This window comes from Narcine bancroftii, chromosome 5 (assembly GCF_036971445.1).
Source record: "Narcine bancroftii isolate sNarBan1 chromosome 5, sNarBan1.hap1, whole genome shotgun sequence".
NCBI classification, from domain to species: domain Eukaryota; kingdom Metazoa; phylum Chordata; class Chondrichthyes; order Torpediniformes; family Narcinidae; genus Narcine; species Narcine bancroftii.
The window spans coordinates 144467752-144481201 of record NC_091473.1 but is presented as its reverse complement, the minus strand read 5'-3'; the positions used below and the strand labels follow the sequence as shown (position 1 = coordinate 144481201).

General features: G+C 45.3%; 1 protein-coding gene across 1 annotated transcript in view; it reads right to left on the bottom strand.

Moving 5' to 3' along the window:
- gipc2 (GIPC PDZ domain containing family, member 2) overlaps window positions 1-13450 on the bottom strand; it is a 138189-nt gene that overhangs the window by 30999 nt on the left and 93740 nt on the right. The gene's annotated exons all lie outside the window — the stretch shown is intronic.

The following is a 13450-nucleotide window of genomic DNA, read 5'->3' as shown; positions in this document are numbered from 1 at the left end:
TACAATTCATTGTCCTAAACTAGGCCAGGTCAATTGAAATTTTCTAAATAGCTTCCAGATCAACTTTGCAGAGTGTGGAACAAAAGAAGGTGAAGTGCATTTTTTTTATTGTAATAATTTATTTTCCAACAGAACTAAGATTTTATGATCAGAAAAGCACTGCCTCAAAAGATGAAGAGAAGCAAATACAATCATAACATTTGAAATGGTATTACAAATTTCCCTTTTGATTCAGCCAGAGGATTTGCAGGCACTGGCAAAACAAGCAATGAATGCCCCTTTCAGCACTCGCTTGAAACGCATTTCAGAGGAGTTTAGAGTCAACTGCATTGTTGCAGATGTGGTTATAAATTCCTTCCTTACAAAATGACTGTCAATGTGTTAATAGATTTTTCATCACCGTAACTTTGTTATTTCTTTTCATGAACTACATTGCACTTCCCCAGCAGCCAAGAATCATCGTCCCATAATCCTACTATTCCCTACTCCATGTACTGGTGAATGTTTAAAATTCAAATTTATTGTCAGAGCACATGACATCACATACAAACCTGAGATTCTTTTTTTTCCTGCAGACCAGAAAAAGAAAAATGTAAATAAAGAAAGAAATGTAAACAAACTGACTATGCAATACAGAAAATAAATATTCAATATTAAATCATGTGCAAAGTAAGTCTTTAAATGAGTCCCTGACTGAGTTTGTTATTGAGTGTTACGAACCCAGAGCACCCCAAAACCCAGCAGCAATAGATATTCACCAAGAGAAAAGGTTACTTAAACAAAAGTTGCTTTTAATTATCTTTAAACATGAAAACAGGATCAAACTTAAACTTATTAGTATTAACTTAACTAACCTGACTTAACCCCATTCTAATTCTAAGCATGTGTACGTTATGTCTAAGTTTGGAAAAGTTATTTAATTCACAGTCCCATCTCACTTCTCATCCCTACAAGTTCATTGATTGCAGGCAATTATTATACTGTGCACAGAATTTAACATTTTTGAAGTTCACCAGGCTTTGGTGCTTGAAAGTTAAATGGTTACCACTCAGGAAGGTTCTTGTCGGTTTTCAGAGAGGGATTTCTTGTTCGTTGGACACCCACAACTGGTTCCTTGTAACCAACCACTTCAGTGTCTTTCCAAATAAACTTACCCCATCAGGGTTCTCCAGATGATAACCTCTTTCTTTCAGGTAACCACAGAGTTCCTTTTTGTTTCCCTTATTTCAAGTAAAACATTAGGCAGGCAGAACTCTCCTCTTGTATCAACCACAAGGGCTTTGACCAGGCTGAACTAAGCACTCACAACCAGTCTTCAAAATGGGGTTTTTCCATAAGTTTGCCAGATTGTCCTGTTCCAGTCCCAGCTGCTGCTGCTGAACTTCAAAACTTCAGAACTGAATTCTCTCTCTCTCACTCAGAGAAAAGCCTGTTTTACTCTCTCTGCTTGCAAAACCACATGACCCTCCTAGAACAGCAAACTGCACTCAGACAGACTGCGGCTCCTCCAAGTTCTTCCATCTGTTGCTTTTCAAAACAACAATCCATTAGCAAAGTCTCTATATGCACTCCCCATAGCTTTTGCAAAGGTTCTTGGAGCCGGACTGTCTAGCATGAGCTCCAGTATTTTAAATGAGATCTGTTCTGAAATGCTGCCACACTTTATCTCCCAAAAACTTATCTATATACAATATAAAACACAACATATTCTGTCCCAGGAATCTGATGGTGGTGGGGTAGCAACTGTTCCTGAATTTGGTGGTACATGTCTTTTGGCTCCTACACCTCTTTCCTGATACCAGTTGCGAGAATACAGCATGTCCTGAGTAGTGTAGATCCCTGTAGATTTTCTTGATGGTGGAGAGTTTTGCCTGTGGCTGGGGTGTGTCCATGATGTTTTATAGAGCTTTCTGCTTGGATATATTGTTGCCCCCATACCAGGCCATGATGCAGCTAGTCAGCACACTTTCTTCTACTCATCTGTAGAAGTTTCTAAAGTTTCCCATGTCATACCGAATCTCCATAAACTCCTGAGGAGGTACAGGCACTGACGTGCATTCTTTACATGACATAAGTTTGTTGGATCCAGGAAAAGGTCCTCAGAGATAGTACCTGCCAGGAATTTAAATTTGCTCATCTTCTCTACCTCCAGTACCCCAATGATCACTGGTTTTTCCTTCCCAAAGTTACAATTAGCTCCTTGGCTTTGGTGATATTAAGAGAGAATCAAGTTTATTTTCATCTGAGTGTACAAGAACAACCTGATGAAACAGCATTCTCTGGTCCTCAGTGCAAAAATATACAGATGTAACCACATGCTACTTGAACGAACACACACACACACACACACACACACACACACACACACACACACACACACACACAGACATGAGTGCAGTCAGATACAGCTCTCGTTTATTGGGGCTGAAGCCCGACTTTTATACCATTTGCATTCCTGCCATTTGCCCCCATTTGCTGAAGTCACCGCCAGCATAACAATACCGGGTTTCCCGTGCATGGGTAAATTCTTACATGACAATACCTTCTTCCCCATGAGCTGTCCCTATCTGTTAGCTGTGCAGCGGTGCCACCACCATGTTGGGAATGCTGGCCCCTATGCTGCCTTAGCCACCAGTTTGCTTGCTGGGGCCAGTGCCACTGCGTGGTCTGCTGGCTCTTGGTTGCGCTCACCACCTGAAGCACTGGCCCAAATGCCGCAGCAGTGTGCTGCTACATGGCCCACCCCAGAACCAGTGGTATTGTCTTTGGTGCCCGAAGACAGTGTCTCTACAGGCTTTGGTGGCCTGCCTCACTTGTGTGGTGCTGGCGTCTCGACTGGACGTGCCAGGTCCAGGTGTGCCGGCTTTAACCTGTCCGTAGTGAAGACCTCTGCCTTGCCTCTGACCTCCAGCTCAAATGTGACACCGTTGTTGTGCACAACCCGGAATGGACTTTCATACAGCCTCTGTAGCGGTGGACGGTGTGGACCCCTGCAAATGAAAACATACTCACTGTCCTGCAGGTCTTTGAGTATGTTGATCCTCACTTGTCCGTGCCTGGTCGGTGGAGTTGGGCCCAGGTTGCTGATTCGTTCCCGTAGCCTGCGGAGGAGTGCTGCTGTATTGGTCTTGTTGCCTGTCTGGAGGTGGTGCAAATTCCCCAGGGACCACCAGTGGAGCTCCGTAGACAAGTTCGGCGGAAGAGGTGTTGAGGTCCTCCTTGGGCGCTGTGTGGATCCCCAGCAGTGCCCACAGTAGCTCGTCTTCCCAGTTGGGTCCCTGTAGTCTGGCCATAAGTATGGATTTGAGGTGCCTGTGGAAGCGCTCCACCGGCCCATTTGATTGCGGGTGATAGGCTGTCGTGTGGTGTAGCTGAGCACCCCACAGGCTGGCAAGGTCAGACCATAAACTGGAGGTGAATTGGGCCCCTCTGTTCGATTTAATGTGGGACGGCATGCCAAACTGTGCCACCCAGGAGGAAATAAGGGCCCTGGCGCAGGAGGTCGTGGAGGTGTCTGCCATCGGGACTTATTCTGGCCACATGGTGAAATGGCAACAGGTAGCGGAACTCCTGGGATACTGATGGGGGTCCCACGACGTCCACATGGACATGGTCAAACCTTCGGTCCATGGGCTTGAAGTGTTCTGGTGGCGTCTTGGTATGCCACTGTACCGTGGCTGTTTAGCACTGCGTGCACTCCTTTGCCCACCTGCTGACCTGTTTCCAGAAACCATGCCAGACATATTTCCTGGCCTCCAGCCGTACTGTGGTCCTGATGGATGGGTGAGCCAGCCCGTGGGTGGAATTGAAAAGCTGTCGTCTCCAATCTGCTGGGACGATAGATCTGGTCTGTCCGGTGGCCACGTCGCACAGGAAGGTGATGCTACCTGTGCCAACCGGGATGTCCTGGAGTTGCAGTCCTGAAATGGCTGTTCTCTACTGGGGCATCTCTGTGTCGTCTTGCTGTACTTTTGTTAGTGCTACTGTTACAAGCCCAGAGGACCCATAAACCCAGCAGCGGTAGATATTCACCAAGACAAATAGTTACTTAAACAAAAGTTACTTTTAATGATCTTTAAACATGAAAACAGAATCAAACTTTAACATCTATTATTAACTTAACCTAGCTTAACCCCCTTCTCATTCTAAGCGCTCGTGTATGTAATATGTGCAAGTTCAGAAAAGTTCTTTAGTTCACAGTCCAATCTCACTTCTCATTCCTCCAAGTTCACTGATTGCAGGCAATTCTTATACTGTGCACAGAATTTATTATGTGTAAAATTCACCAAGCTTTGGTGCTCAAAAGGTAAAGAGTTACTGCTCATGAAGGTTCTTGTAGGTTTTCAGAGAGAGAGAGAGATGTGTGGTTCCAGGACATCCACAACTGATTTACTTCCATCAGCCACTCCAGCGTCTTGCTGACAAAACTTTCCCCTTCAGCGTTCTCCAGATGATAACCTCTTTTTTTCAGGTCACCACAGAGTTCCTTTCTGTTTCACTTATTCCAAGTGAAACATTAGACAGCCAGTCCTTTCCTCTTGCATGAACCACAAGGGCTTCAACCAGGCAGTCTTCCAAAAGCTTGCCACCTTGTCCTGTTTCAGTCCCAGCATCTTCTGCTGGCTGACACTCAAGTGATCTCTGCTTCTCTTTCTCTCTCTCTCACACACACACACACTGTTGAATTTTACAAAACCACAGGATCTTCTTACAACAGCAAGTTCTCCTTTCAGACAGCAGCAGCTCCAGTCTGCTCTTTCATCTGTTGTCTTTGATAAACAATAATCCATTCATGATGTCTCTTGAGCATTCTTCAAAGCTTTGCAAAAAAGGTGTGAGGGGCAACAATATATTCAATATGTCTCCAGTATTTCAAATAAGATTTGTTTTAAAGTGTTTGCGTGTGACCTACTCAAACAAACCTTTCCCAATTTATCTCCCAAAAACATTTCTATTTACTCTTGTCACACTACGAAATCCACTCTCTTCAATAGCACATGGATGTTCTGCCTGGATAGTGCGTCCGCCACCACTTTGTCCTTGCCCAAGACGTGCCACACATCAGTGGCGTACTTGGAAATGTATGACAGATGACGCTGTTTGCAAGCTGACCAGGTGCCCGAGATTTTTGCCAGGGTATAGGTTAGGGGTTTGTGGTCCGTAAGGGCTGTAAATGTCCTGTCCTTGAGGAAGTACCGGAAGTGGCGGATGGCTAAGAGCAGCGCCAGTAGTTCTCTGTCGAAAGCACCGTACTTCAGTTCCAGAGACTGCGGATGTTAGCTGAAGAAAGCCAGTGGTCACCAGCTCCCTTCGATCTGCTACTCCAGAACACCACCAATCGCCATTCCTGAGGCCTCCACCGTCAGCATTTGCCATGGGGTGTGCAAAAGAGCGGTACCCGCCAGGGCTTCCTTGGCCTCCATGAAAGCCTCCGCCAACTCTTTGTCCCATGTTACGTCTTTGGCCTTGCCCGCCATCCAAGCGAACAAGGGTATATGATTCTGAGAGCTGAGGAGATGAACGTGTGATAAAAATTGATCATCCCCACAAACTCTTGTAGTCTCCTGGTCACACTGAGCCAAGGAAACTGCCGGATGGTCCCCACCTTCCTGGTGCGGCCTCCTTCCTTGGTTATCCTATAACCCAGCAAGTCGATAGTATCCAACACAAACTGGCATTTGGCTGGGTTGATCATCAGTACAAACTCGCTCAGCTGGGTGTTGAGGTTGCAGAGATGCACCAAGTGTTCTTGCCGCTATTTGCTCACCACGAGGATGTCTTCTAGGTAGACGAAGGTGCCATTCAGGTCTGTCTCGGCCCACCGAGTCCATCAGCTACTGGAAGCTTTGCGCAGCATTCTTGAACCCGAACGGCGTGTGTAAGAATTTGAACAAGCTGAATGGGGTAATGATAACAGTCTTGGGGATATCATCAGAGTGTCCTGGGATATGATCGTATCCCTGCACGAGGTCCACTTTCAAGAAAATCTTCGCCCCATTCAGGTTGGCCGCAAAGTCTTGATGTGCGGTACAGGGTAAAGATCTGGCGTTGTGGCCTCGTTGAGTTGGCAGAAGTCACCGCATGGTCTCCAACCCCCAGTGGCCTTGGGCGCCACGCGCAGGGGTGAAGCCCATGTGCTGTCTGACCGCCATACTATGCCAAGTTCTTTCAAGTGCTTGAACTCCTCCTTTGCTAGTTGGAGGTTCTCCAGGGGAGTCATCTAGCTCGTGCATGGAGGGGTGGGCCTTATGTGAGGATGTGATGCCACACTCCGTGTTAGGGCATTTCTGTGGTAAACTGGGGGGCATACTTGTCCGTGGATCACTGCATGGAGTCCAAGTGGGGAGCCAGAAGCCTGGCATCCTTGAGGGGGTAAGTTTGTGCGTGAACCAGTCTCTGATCCTTCAGGAAGAGGCTGCCTCCAAACTGCAGTTGGACCTTGTGCGTGCCATAGGTCCTGATGGTGCTACTGTTGGCAGCCCTCAGCATGGAGCCCACTTGCCTGTTTCTGGTTTCCCGCCCCTGTCGGTGCAGGACACTGACCTCTGTTCCTGTGTCCATGAGGAACCGCCGTCCAGATTGACGGTCCCTCACATACAAGAGGCTGTCTTGTTGGCCAGCCACTGTGGTCAGCAACAGCGGGCCCCAGAATCCCATCGCTGGTGTTAGAAGCAGTGCTGGTCATTGGGCTCATCTCCCACATAACCATATAACCACTTACAGCACAGAACAGGCCAGTTTGGCCCTACTAGTCCATGCCATAACAAATTCCCCACCCTCCTAGTCCCACTGACCAGCACCCGGTCCATACCCCTCCAGTCCTCTCCTCTCCATGTAACTATCCAGTCTTTCCTTAAATGTAACCAATGATCCCGCCTTAACTACGTCTGCCGGAAGCTCATTCCACATCCCTACCACCCTTTGCGTAAAGAAATTTCTCCTCATGTTCCCTTTATAATTTTCCCCCTTCAATCTTAAACCATGCCCTCTCGTTTGAATCTCCCCCACTCTTAATTGAAAAAGCCTATCCACATTTACTCTGTCTGTCCCTTTTAAAATCTTAAACACCTCTATCAAGTCCCCCCTCAATCTTCTATGCTCCAGAGAAAAAAGTCCTAGTCTGCACAACCTTTCCCTGTAACTCAAACCTTGAAATCCTGTCAACATTCTTGTGAACCTTCTCTGTACTCTCTCTATTTTGTTTATATCTTTCCTATAATTTGGTGACCAAAACTGTACACAGTACTCCAAATTTGGCCGCACCAATGCCTTGTACAATTTCATCATAATCTCCCTACTCTTGAATTCAATACTCCGATTTATGAAGGCCAACATTCCAAATGCCTTCTTCACCACACCATCTACCTGAGTATCAGCCTTGAGGGTACTATTTACCACAACTCCTAAATCCCTTTGTTGCCCTGCACATCTCAATAGCCTACCATTTAATGCATATGACGTATTTAGATTTGCCTTTCCAAAATATAACACCTCACACTTATCTGTATTAAATTCCATCAGCCATTTCTCAGCCCACACCTCCAGCCTTCCTAAATCACCTTTCGGTAATCTTCCTCACTGTCCACAACACCACCAATCTTTGTATCATCCGCAAACTTGCTTATCCAATTCTCCACCCCTACTTCCAGATCGTTAATATATATAACAAACAATAGTGGACCCAGGACCGATCCCTGAGGAACTCCACTAGTCACCGGCCTCCAATTGGACAAACAATTTTTCACCACTACTCTCTTTGACACCTCCCATCCAACCATTGCTCAATCCATTGCACTACCTCCTTATTTATACCTAATGACTCCACCTTTTTTCCTAACCTCCTGTGGGGAACTTTGTCAAAAGCTTTTCTAAAGTCTAAATAGACAACATCCACAGCTTTCCCTTCATCGACCTTTTTTGTAACCTCCTCGAAAAACTCAATCAGGTTTGTCAAGCATGATCTACCCCTGACAAAACCATGCTGATTACTCCCTAGCAATCCCTGTACCTCCAAATATTTGTAAATACCATCCCTCAGAACACTTTCCATCAACTTACCCACCACAGACGTTAGACTCACGGGCCTATAATTCCAAGGTTTACATTTGGACCCTTTCTTCAACAGTGGAACCACATGCGCCACCCTCCAATCCTTTGGCACTACCCCCATGACCAGTGACATCCTAAATATCTCTGTTAATGGCCCCACTATCTGTCCACAAGCCTCCCTGAGTGTCCTTGGGAATATTTTGTCCGGTCCTGGAGATTTATCCACCTTTATCTTTTTCAACACAGCCATCACTACCTTAGATGCTTGTGGGGTTACTGTTCCTTTGGCAGGTTGGTCCAGGTCTGCCTGTGAGGTTTGGCGAATTGCCCTAAGGATGCCAAGCACTATCTTTTCTGCTTCCATAGGATGTCCTCTAGTCCTGCAACTTTCCAGGGGGTCACTGAAGTCAGGAGCATTTGGACGTCCTCAGGCAGTCACTCCAGTAATGCCTGCTCAAACATTATGCAGGGTTCATGCTTCCCAATGAGGGCCAGCGTATTGTTCATCGGACTGACGGGTGCCTATCCCCCAGCCCGTGCAAGTGGAGCAGGCATACTCCTCTCTCACACCATGACAGGCCAAAGGTCTCAATGAGCAAGTCTTTGAAGGCAGTGTAGGTGCCTTCCGGCAGGGGCCCCTGGATGAAATTGGCCACCTGGCTTGCCGTGTCCTGGTCCAGGGTGCTCACCACGCGGAAGTACCGGGTGGACTGCTGTGATCTGCCGTTTCTGAAACTGTGCTCAGCCTGGTCGAACCATACACGTGGCTGATTTGTCCAGAAGGTCGGCAGCTTCAGGGCAACTGCGTGGACTGCTGCCAGCTCGCTCATCTTATGTCTAAATTGTCAGGGTCACCAACTGTAAAGACACACACACACATGAATGTAGTCAGGTATAGCTCTCATTTATTGGGGCTGAAGCCCGAATTTTATACCCTTTGCACTCCTGCCGTTTGCCCCCATTTGCTGAATCACCACCCACATAACAATAGCGGGCTCCCGCGTGCGGGTACATTCTTATAGGACAATACCTTCTTCCTCGCGCACTGTTCCTATTTGTTGGCTGTGCAGCAGGGCCTGCACCATGTTGGGGATGCTGGTCCCTACGCTGCTTTAACCACCGGTTCACTTGCTGGGGCCATGGTCTGCTGGCTCTTGGTTATACTCTCTACCCAGAGCACCGGCCCGATTGCCGTGGCGGTGTTCCATTACACAGACATACAACCAGACATAACACACATACAGACAAATAAACACAAGTGCAGGACAAATATTATATCTATAAAAATAAATAAATGGTGCTTTGTACAAATGGGAGTCTCTGATATGGTTGGTACACCATTCTGGCAAGTTTACAATCATCCTCCTGTATGGAAAGTACAGGGAGAGTGGAAAATTCAACTTTTGACATGAATTTGATGAGGTGTCATTGAGAGCAAGGCAGTTCATGTTATTCACATGAATTTTAGTAAGAAGGTAAATTAAACCGAGGCTCGACATACTCTTTACAGGAGGACCTAAAAGGGTGTTAGGGAACAAAGGGACCGAGAGATGCAGGTATATAGTTCTTTAAAGATGGCAGCATAAGTCAAAAGCAGTAGAGAGAATTCGGCATGCTTTTGCCTTCATCAGTCGGAGCATTGAATACTAGTGTTGGGACGTCATGTTGAAGTTACAGCAGATGTTAGTGAGGCTACACTTAGAATATTGTGCACAGTTTGGTCACTTAGCTACAGGAAGGGATATTATTAAATTGAAAAGCATACAGAAGGGGTTCACCAAATTGTTGTCAGGATTAGGGAATTTGAGTTATTGTGAGAGACAGGAAAAACTAAGCCTGTTTTCCTTTGAGCATTGGAGAATGAGAGGACATCTTACTGAGGGCTATAAAATTCTAAGCGTCATCGACAAGGTTACTAATAACAGTCTGTTTCCTTGAATTGGAGAATCAAAGACAAGAGAGCCTAACTACAAGGTAAGGAGAAGGGATATAGAAGAGTCAAGAGTTGACTGTTCACTCAGAGGGTGGTGGGCACACGGAACAAGCTACCTGACAAAGTGGGAGAGGCAGGTATGTCAGCTTCCTTTAAAAAAAACACGGATAATTACACTGATGGAAGAGGCATGGGCCTAATACAGACTAGTGGGACTAAAGTAGGAGGGCATGTTGCTCAGCATGGACAAGTAGGCCTGTTAGCCTGTTGTGCTGAACAACTCCATTATTCATTTTATAACAGTTCTATTAAGGGTGTAGCCTGGTTGGCCCCGTGACACCTTCCACCTGACTTGATTCCTTGACAGATGAATGGAAGAGCATTTGAAATGGGTTACATGGTTACTACTTTTCCAGAGTGTGGGCAGATTAGGCAGGAACCAAACCAGAGAAGCCCTAAATGTAATTCACTGTTCATCACCAGGAGATGAAGGAAATTTCAAGGATGAGCTTACCCACAAAAGAATATCACACAGTCCATCAATGATCATACCAACCTTTCGGACCCATACAATGTATTTTCCGCTGCCCATAAATAACCCTTTACTGCCATTAGATGGCACTGTAGTACACTTTATGCAGATGGCTCATGCCACTTTGCACACATTATTTATAAAAGACACATACTCAAACTTGAACCACTTTGTACTCCAATTTCTATGCATCATTTAGATGCCTTGTTTTTAAAAAAAACTGCCCTCCTTCAATTGCAGTGCTAACCACAATGCACTATAGCGTCAACACTCAGTCCCAGCAAAGTATGCAACGATGATTAGTGAACCATAACAGGCTGTCAGACCGAAGTGGCTTGACCAGTGCTCAAATGATTCAATGGGTCTCCTGCTAACTCAACACGAGAGGAATTTGCTTCATAATTCAAATAATCTAATTAAGATGGTTGCCTGTTATGGGTCATCAGGTCCCTTGACAGAAAATCCATTTTCCCTCCCTCCTAAATTAGTGTGCCGTGAGCTGACAAATACTCTTCTCAAAGGATCATTAACTGAGGCATCACAAACCAATATAAAGGAAGAAGTGTGATAATCACACTGCATTTCAACAAATATCATGGCTTCAAATGAAAAGTTTTAAAATCTGTGCTGTTATTGAGCACTATTTATTTATTGCAAATCAATAATCTCATCCTAAACCGAATAACATCCATTCCCCAACACTAAAAGGTTTATTCTAGGACAGCCTTCTTTCCATTTGGATATTTTTACACTCCTGCTAAAAATGCAGAAATAAACAGATCATTACACATGACAAATACAGAGCAATGATAGCTTCCTTCCGTTTCAGAACATTTTGCAGTGTTTACATAATTAGCAATGATCATCTGGCTGGTTTCTTTGCCCACTGGAAACATGCACACACCCACATCCAACCCTGCTGACACTTACCCTGACAGGAAATTAATATTGCATTGCTACTCCCATCATTCATATATAGATTAGAAAAGACCCAACTCAAAACCATTAGTAAAAAACAATGCTGGAGAAACTCAGCAGGTCAAACAGTCCATTTTATATAGCAAACTACACTATTTGATCTGCTGAGTTTTCTCCAGAATTGTGTTTTTACCTTAACCACAGTGTCTGCAGACTTTTGTGTTTTACTCAAAGCCATTAGCGCATTTTTTTAAAGTATGGTACATTCTGTAAAATGTTCACCTTTCAGTCTTGGGTTGTCAACCACAAAATGCTGCAGTGCAGAGATCATTTCCCCTTCATGCCATCTCCCTAAAAGAGTTCTCCAATTAGCCATCACCTACCATTGTTGTATTATTTTATGTGGGGGGCTATTATTAAATTTGCCTCCATCACTCATCTCTTTCAGCGCAAGACTGCAAGGAAGGCAAGTGACAAAAAGAAAACAGATGACAGACTTTCAAAACCTTATCTACAGCCATTAAACTGCTTCATTGGATCTCAGAAAATGATCAATTCTTTCTTATCCAATTTTTTTAAATTCAGAGTAGCAGCAGCCAATCCAATAAAGATTTTCAGATAAAGATACATCCAGGAGCAGGTTACAGATTTACAGAATAAGGAAGCTGAATGAGGCAGTGATGGAACAGGAACAATAGGGGCATTTAAGATGGAATCAGATATTCTGGTGAAAAAAGGTCACGGAGCTGCTTGGTCATTTTGGCGTCAGCACTTGCATTTGGCAATGGACATTGCATGTAATTTATTATAATTTTCATTAAATATAATAAATATTAAGAATTGATTACAATTGTTACTTGGAACTAACAGTTAGGCTACAACAATTTATTCACTTATTAGACTTATTATGAAGCAAGGAGAGGCACTTCAGGCTGTCGTGCGAAACCCTGCACATGGGACAGTGGCTGTCGCTCTATCACATCAAGCTGGCCAACACAGCACTACAGATACTGGAAGCTCACCAGCAATGACGGAATCAATGAGTCAATGGGATCGGGGGATAGGGGTGGGTGGAAGGGACCAGGTGGCAGAGGGGGTCCAGGAGCAGAGGGGATTAGGGATCATGAGGGGATTGGTGTCCATTCCCCAGCCCTGAGACAATCTGCCTGCGCTACCCCGAAAAGGCTCAGAAACAGATTCCCTCCCACCATCCACTGCTTCCACTTACACACCGCCAAGCACTGGTAAGACTCCAGCACCTGTAGTGCCGCGTCAGTCAGCTTCAATTGAAAGAGTGACAGCCACTGTCCCAAATGCAGCGTCCCGCACGACAGTCCAAAATGCCGCTCTTCGCTTCATAATAAGTATAACAAGTGAATAAATTGTTGCAGTCCAACTGTTAGCGCCAAAATGTCCATCACCAAACTGTGGACGGAAAAATGTCTGGCACCAAATTGTGAACGCCAAACTGTGGAGGCAAAATGTCCAGCACCAAAGTGTCCTCGACCCCATTTAAGAGACTCTGAGGCAACTGTACAAAGAACTGGTGAGACTGTGTGCAGTTCTGGCCTCCTTTCTTGAGGAAGGAGATACTGGCTTTGGAGGCGGTGCAGAGGAGGTTCACCAGGTTGATTTCAGAGATGAGGTGTTTAGCCTATGAGGAGAGATTGAGCTGTCTGGGGCTGTATTCACTGAAATTTACAAGAATAAGAGGTGATTTTATAGAAATGTATAAAATTATGAAAGGCATAGAAGAGATAGAGTTAGGCAAGTTGTTGCCATTAGTGAGGGAGAGTAGAACTAGGGTACTCACGATCTTGGGTAGTAGATTCTGGTCGGAGATGAGAAACTGCTTTTCCCAGAAGGTGTGAATCTATGGAATTTGCTTTTACAAAGTAGGAGAATTAAGAGATAGGAAGAAATGGCAGGTAGGTGGAGAGGAGCCTAGCATCAGATCAGTCATGATCTCATTGAACGCAGGCTCAGCAACCCAGATGGCCTACTCTTCCTCCTGTTTA